This window comes from Zea mays, chromosome 2 (assembly GCF_902167145.1).
Source record: "Zea mays cultivar B73 chromosome 2, Zm-B73-REFERENCE-NAM-5.0, whole genome shotgun sequence".
Taxonomy (NCBI): domain Eukaryota; kingdom Viridiplantae; phylum Streptophyta; class Magnoliopsida; order Poales; family Poaceae; genus Zea; species Zea mays.
Window position 1 is genome coordinate 47,672,032 of NC_050097.1, and position 5,619 is coordinate 47,677,650.

The window sequence follows — 5,619 nt, forward strand, 5'->3', positions numbered from 1 at the left end:
GTTTGCAAATTGGCAGTAAAACAGTAACAGACAAGAGCAAGTCTAAAAATACATGGCTGATGCAGAGATTTCAGGTTTGTTTCCTTGTCATTATGAAAAATCTTTTCTATACAAATTCAGATTGAGCTTGCTTCACGCTACAATTCTGGCAGCTACATTTGAATTTAGGAACCTGGCGAAACTGATATTGAAGGAGTTGAGTCCTGAAATGCATGCTACGGTGGAACAAATGCATTGTTTAAATGTGTTCACTGGGTTGAAAACAACTAATGGGATGGGCGTCCATATGAAGAAGCATACCTGTACTCAGGAAACATCCACGAATTATCAGTGTGTGCAGTGGGGATTATTCCAGAATCTTGCGAAGCACCTTGATGGCCCCAGCAATCATACCTAGAACAGTATTCAATGAAGATCGACGAGGTTTTGGCGCGTTCCTTGCATCCATAGAACTACGAACAAGAGCATGGGGGTTCACAACAGGGTTGAGAGAGGAATGACAGAAATTATCGCCGGGGAAAAATTAGCGAGAGGCGACAAAGTTGGATGGTCATACCTGGACGTTGCAGGTCCTACAAGCCCTTGGGTAGGCGGCACGGTGCCGAAAGTAAGACTTGTGGGGCGTCGTCCCATGGCTGCTGAAAGTCACCTAGAGGGGGGTGAATAGGGTGAATCTGAAATTTATAAACTTAAGCACAACTACAAGCCGGGTTAGCGTTAGAAATATAAACGAGTCCGAGAGAGAGGGTGAAAAACAAATCGCAAGCAAATAAGGAGTGAGACACAAGGATTTGTTTTACCGAGGTTCGGTTCTTGCAAACCTACTCCCCATTGAGGTGGTCACAAAGACCGGGTCTCTTTCAACCCTTTCCCTCTCTCAAATGGTCACTTAGACCGAGTGAGCTTCTCTTCTCAATCAAACGGAACACAAAGTTCCCGCAAGGACCACCACACAATTGGTGTCTCTCGCCTTGGTTACAATTGAATTTGATCACAAGAAAGAATGAGAAAGAAAAAAAAAAGCAATCCAAGTGCAAGAGCTCAAATGAACACAAATGTCGCTCTCTCTAGTCACTATTTGATTTGGAGTGATTCCGGACTTGGGAGAGGATTTGATCTCTTTGGTTGTGTCTAGAATTGAATGCTATAGCTCTTATAATGTGTTGAAGGTGGAAAACTTGGATGCCATTGAATGTGGGGTGGTTGGGGTATTTATAGCTCCAACCACCAAAAGTGGTCGTTGGAAGGCTGCTGTCGCATGGCGCACCGGACAGTCCGGTGCGCCACCGGACACTGTCCGGTGCGCCAGCCACGTCATCCGACCGTTAGGGTTCGACCGTTGGAGCTCTGACTGGTGGGGCCTCTGGGCTGTCCGGTGGTGCACCGGACAGATCCTATAGACTGTCTGGTGCGCCTTCTGCGCGTGCTCTGACTCTGGCGCGCACTGTAGCGCATTTAATGTGGTTGCAGTCGACCGTTGGCGTGAAGTAGCCATTGCTCAGCTGGCACACCGGACTGTCCGGTGTGACATCGGACACTGTCCGGTGCTTAACCGGACAGTCCGGTGAATTATAGCGGAGCGACCTCCCATTTTCCCGAAGGTGTCAAGTTCAGCTTTGAGTTTCCTGGTGCACCGGACACTGTCCGGTGCGCCAGACTAGGGTGCCTTTTGGGATGTCTTTAGCTCTCTTTATTTGAACCCATCTTTGGTCTTTTTATTGGCTTGTTGTGAACCTTTGGCACCTGTAAAGCTTATAGACTAGAGCAAACTAGTTAGTCCAATTATTTGTGTTGGGCAATTCAACCACCAAAATCAATTTAGGAAAAGGTGTAAGCCTATTTCCCTTTCAGCTGCTGCATCGGTGTTGGTAGGAGCGGGGTGCTTGGATCTAGGAGGAAGATCACGGGGCATCGCGCAGACGAAGGAATCACCGGATTTGGTCGACGCTGTGTCATGAAGGGCGGCGGGTCTGCATCGCGAAGGGCAGAGGGGCGCTGCGTCGCGAAGGGCGGCGACGCTGGGTGACGAGGAGTGGCGGCGCTGGTTAGCGGAGGGAGGAGCATGTGAATATTCAGGTTGTTTGGATTAGGAGATAGGGCAGTCTATTTGGTGCAATATATTTGTGGCACTCTAGGAGGTGCCCTTTATTTTTTTTAAAAAAAATTGATAAATAGGGCACTATTGGAAGGCTTTTTTTGACTTAGCCCTATAATTTAATTTAAGGCACTAATCTGGAGCACTATTGGAGATGCTCTAAACAAGACCACCGTCTCATTCATCCGAGAAACTCCTCCACGCTCTTTAAACAAAGGAGGGGTACGATGGTCATTATTGAAGGAAAAAACTAGAGACCAATTTTAAAAACTAGTGGATCTAAACGTCCCTATCTATCTAGTTTTTCTTCTTCTAAAAACTAAGTCTAGAAATCGGTTATTAAAAAACCAGAGTGAATCTACACATTACTTCTAGTTAAAAGGCGCTGGGGTTTGGGCTCCCTCCGCGTTTCACGCGGCCTGCAGCGCTAGCGTCACGACGCGTGTGGATGGGTGGACCCGAAACGCCCATTCAATCCAGTAGAACGGTTCAGCCGCGTCCGCCGCTCTTGGATCTGCGTTCCGACTCACCTCCCACCCACTCACCCACCCCATGGCGACCAACCCCTCCAACGGCGCCGGCACCGACGTCCCTGCAGCCCCGGCGGCGGTGCGGCTCTCGGTTGCGGCGCAACGGCCGCGATCCAACCCTCTTCCCCGCGCTTCTTCTTCTCCTCGCTTGCCGGGACCAACCCGGCCTCCCCGCACCGTCGCATCGCCATCGCCGTTGATCTCTCTGACGCTGTCTCTCCACGTCCTCGCGACGGCGGCTGCGCTGGCTCCCCGTCACCTCGGTCGCTGTGGAGCTCCGCGAGGCCACTGCCGGGGGCGGAGACTCGCTCCGTGTCACCAAGACGCCACAGCCTGGATCCAGTGTGAGCCCCCGCCGCCTCCGTCCTCCCCTTCCTTGTCTCGCTTTGATTTTTTACGGCCACCTCTGTGTGCCATTTCTTCGCAGGTTAAGTTCAGCGTGGAGGTGCCTACTTCCATCATTCACGAGTGCTACCAATCCACGCTACAGGAGTACGCCAAACGTGTTAAGGTATCACTTTTTGCGCAAACTGGCTGCAAACACGTGGACGAGCACACCCATATGAAATTTCGAAACGCATTATTGGTTCCTTTATATGACAACGAGGTTGGGTATGTTGGAAACAATTCCTGGCACAACAATGCATTTTAAGCTTTGTCACTTCAAATCTAATGAGTGCATGCTTCTGTGATCATGTACTTATGAGGCTATCAGTGGGTCATGCTCTATGCAGTGAGCAGTAGCACACTGATAGTTTTGTGGGTGTGTGGCCAAGTGCCCATGTGTATGCCCAACATTCTCATGAAAATTGGGCCTCATCCTTTTCGTGTATAATATAGCGCTTTGAAATTGGAGACAGTCAGTCGTGCTTGCAATTCCAGATTTTGCCTACTCGCGCAGAAGTCAGTATCAATTTATCGTAGCCGTAAGTAGCTACACCAGACATCATTCAAAGAAATCAGAGTTCCAAAGTGGGGGCAGAGATATGCCTATACGATGTTTCTTCAAAGAAGGGTGATGTCTGTCAGTTGTCACTTACCATGCGAGGATGTATATTCTACAGTCTGTTCTGATGTTCGTGCCGTTTCTTCTTATCAGGTTCCTGGATTTTGGCCTGGGAAGACCATTCCAGAAAACGTTCTTATAAACTATGTAGGACCGCAACATGTACAGGATGCCACGATTGAGCTATCTTAAAACATACGCTTCCTCAAGCACTGTCCTCGTTAATGAACTCTTAGTCCTATTTGGGGATGCATCTCTGACGTCTATCATGATAAGTTGTTGGTTTCAAAGCGCTCATGGAAACCAAAATGTAGTTTTGCTGGTCTATATTTTTGTTACATCATCACTCGTTCGAGTGATGGTGAAGATCATATGATGAATCTACCAATTATTATATGATGTAGCCATGTCATCATGCTCGTACTGAACAGACAACATGACAAGATGATGTACAGGCAACACTATCTACTAACAGCTATGCAGAAATTCCATGTGCACCCTCCAGATATCTCCAGATCACTTCAGCGGTCTGAAACTCTGAATCTTTTGTTGAACCAAGACTTCTCTTTCCTCCCTATTGACATATATTTTATGATATGCACTTACTACTACTTGTATCCAGCTAATTCTTCTCTCTTTTTTTGGTGTAAGGTAGAGGAGAGGGCATTAGAAGATTCTGTTCGCATTCTGACTCAATTTGATGATATGAGAAATTCTTTCTCACTCGACAATGTGTTTAGGTAGACAGTTATGCCATATATATGACATACTCTTTTCTTTTTTTTAAGAAATTTGCCTGTTCTTAACAAATAAGTTCAATGCTAATATTCTATTATTTGATCTTGAGGTCATATACTTTGTTGATGTCAAATTTTGGTCAGATATGATGTTGTTGTGGATGTTGCCCCTGAAGTCCGATGGTTATCTGAAGACAAATATAAGAACCTCAAAGTTGTTGAAATAGATGAAGCTGTTGATGCAGAAAAGGCGGCAGAGAAAGAGCTTCAGCGTCGTCATAAAGCTCTGGGCTTACTTAGAATTGTGGCTGACAGAGTCATCCTATCATCATCTCATGTTGTTGCTTCTCGCCACAAACTCCCGACCTCTTGTGATTCCGATCTCCTGTGCCTCACCTCCTCTCGCAACGCGCAGCTCCGCTGGCCCCGAGCCCCGATGCGGCTCTACCGGTCGTCGTGTTGTCCCTGCGGCGGCTCAGCGGCACAGCCGCCGGGGCCGCCTCCTCTACAGCCACATTCATTCTACAACCACATTATGTTCATATGTAGATATATGTTGGTAAGGAACTTATCACTTCACATGCTCTTATGAGTTTAGAATTTTGTGGGATCCTTTTTGTATCTCCTAAAATGGAGGTAGAGTACATATCATGTGAACAACTTCATGATGCTCTAACAGGATTGCTGGTGCAGGATGCGGAGGTCCAAAAACCGTTGCTTTCAGTTTTCCCAATGATGAATGGATTCAGAATGAACGAGGAACTTCCATGGTTATGCTTAAAAACATTTCAGAAGCCAAGTATGCTCTTTTTTGTTCTCATTTGTAAAATTTAATTGCTGATTAGGTACCTTGCATTCATAACAAAATGAAAATAAAGGGTTTGTGCTAATTTTATGCGTGCATCAGGGTGGGATGAACACATGTTGATTTCGAGCCATATTATACACATATATTCTGTCATCAATGGTGCCATGGAATTGGAGTTCTATCACCCTTCCAAGTGGTTAAAAATCAACAGTTAGAATGGTACATTCCGCCCTTGACCTTGTCCATTGAATCATAGCAGTGTCGATCCCTTGGTAAAGCATATTTATTTTGCACTTTTATCCCAGCCGCTGAGGACAGAGGACACCTAGCAAGGGTGTCGGGGACCATAATTAGGGGTACCCTCAAGACGCCTAATTCTCAGCTGGTAACCCCAATAAGCATAAAGCTGCAGAGGCCTGATGGGTGCGATTAAGTCAGGGATC

At 46.8% G+C, this 5,619-nt stretch overlaps 1 long non-coding RNA gene across 1 annotated transcript; it reads left to right on the top strand.

The window, feature by feature from the left end:
* The first annotated feature begins 2,834 nt into the window (after positions 1-2,834).
* On the top strand, positions 2,835-3,851 carry LOC103646396 (uncharacterized). The gene is made up of 3 exons (XR_562173.3): positions 2,835-2,969; positions 3,053-3,136; positions 3,725-3,851. It is a non-coding gene; the product is annotated as an uncharacterized lncRNA (long non-coding RNA).
* The last annotated feature ends 1,768 nt before the right edge of the window (positions 3,852-5,619 follow it).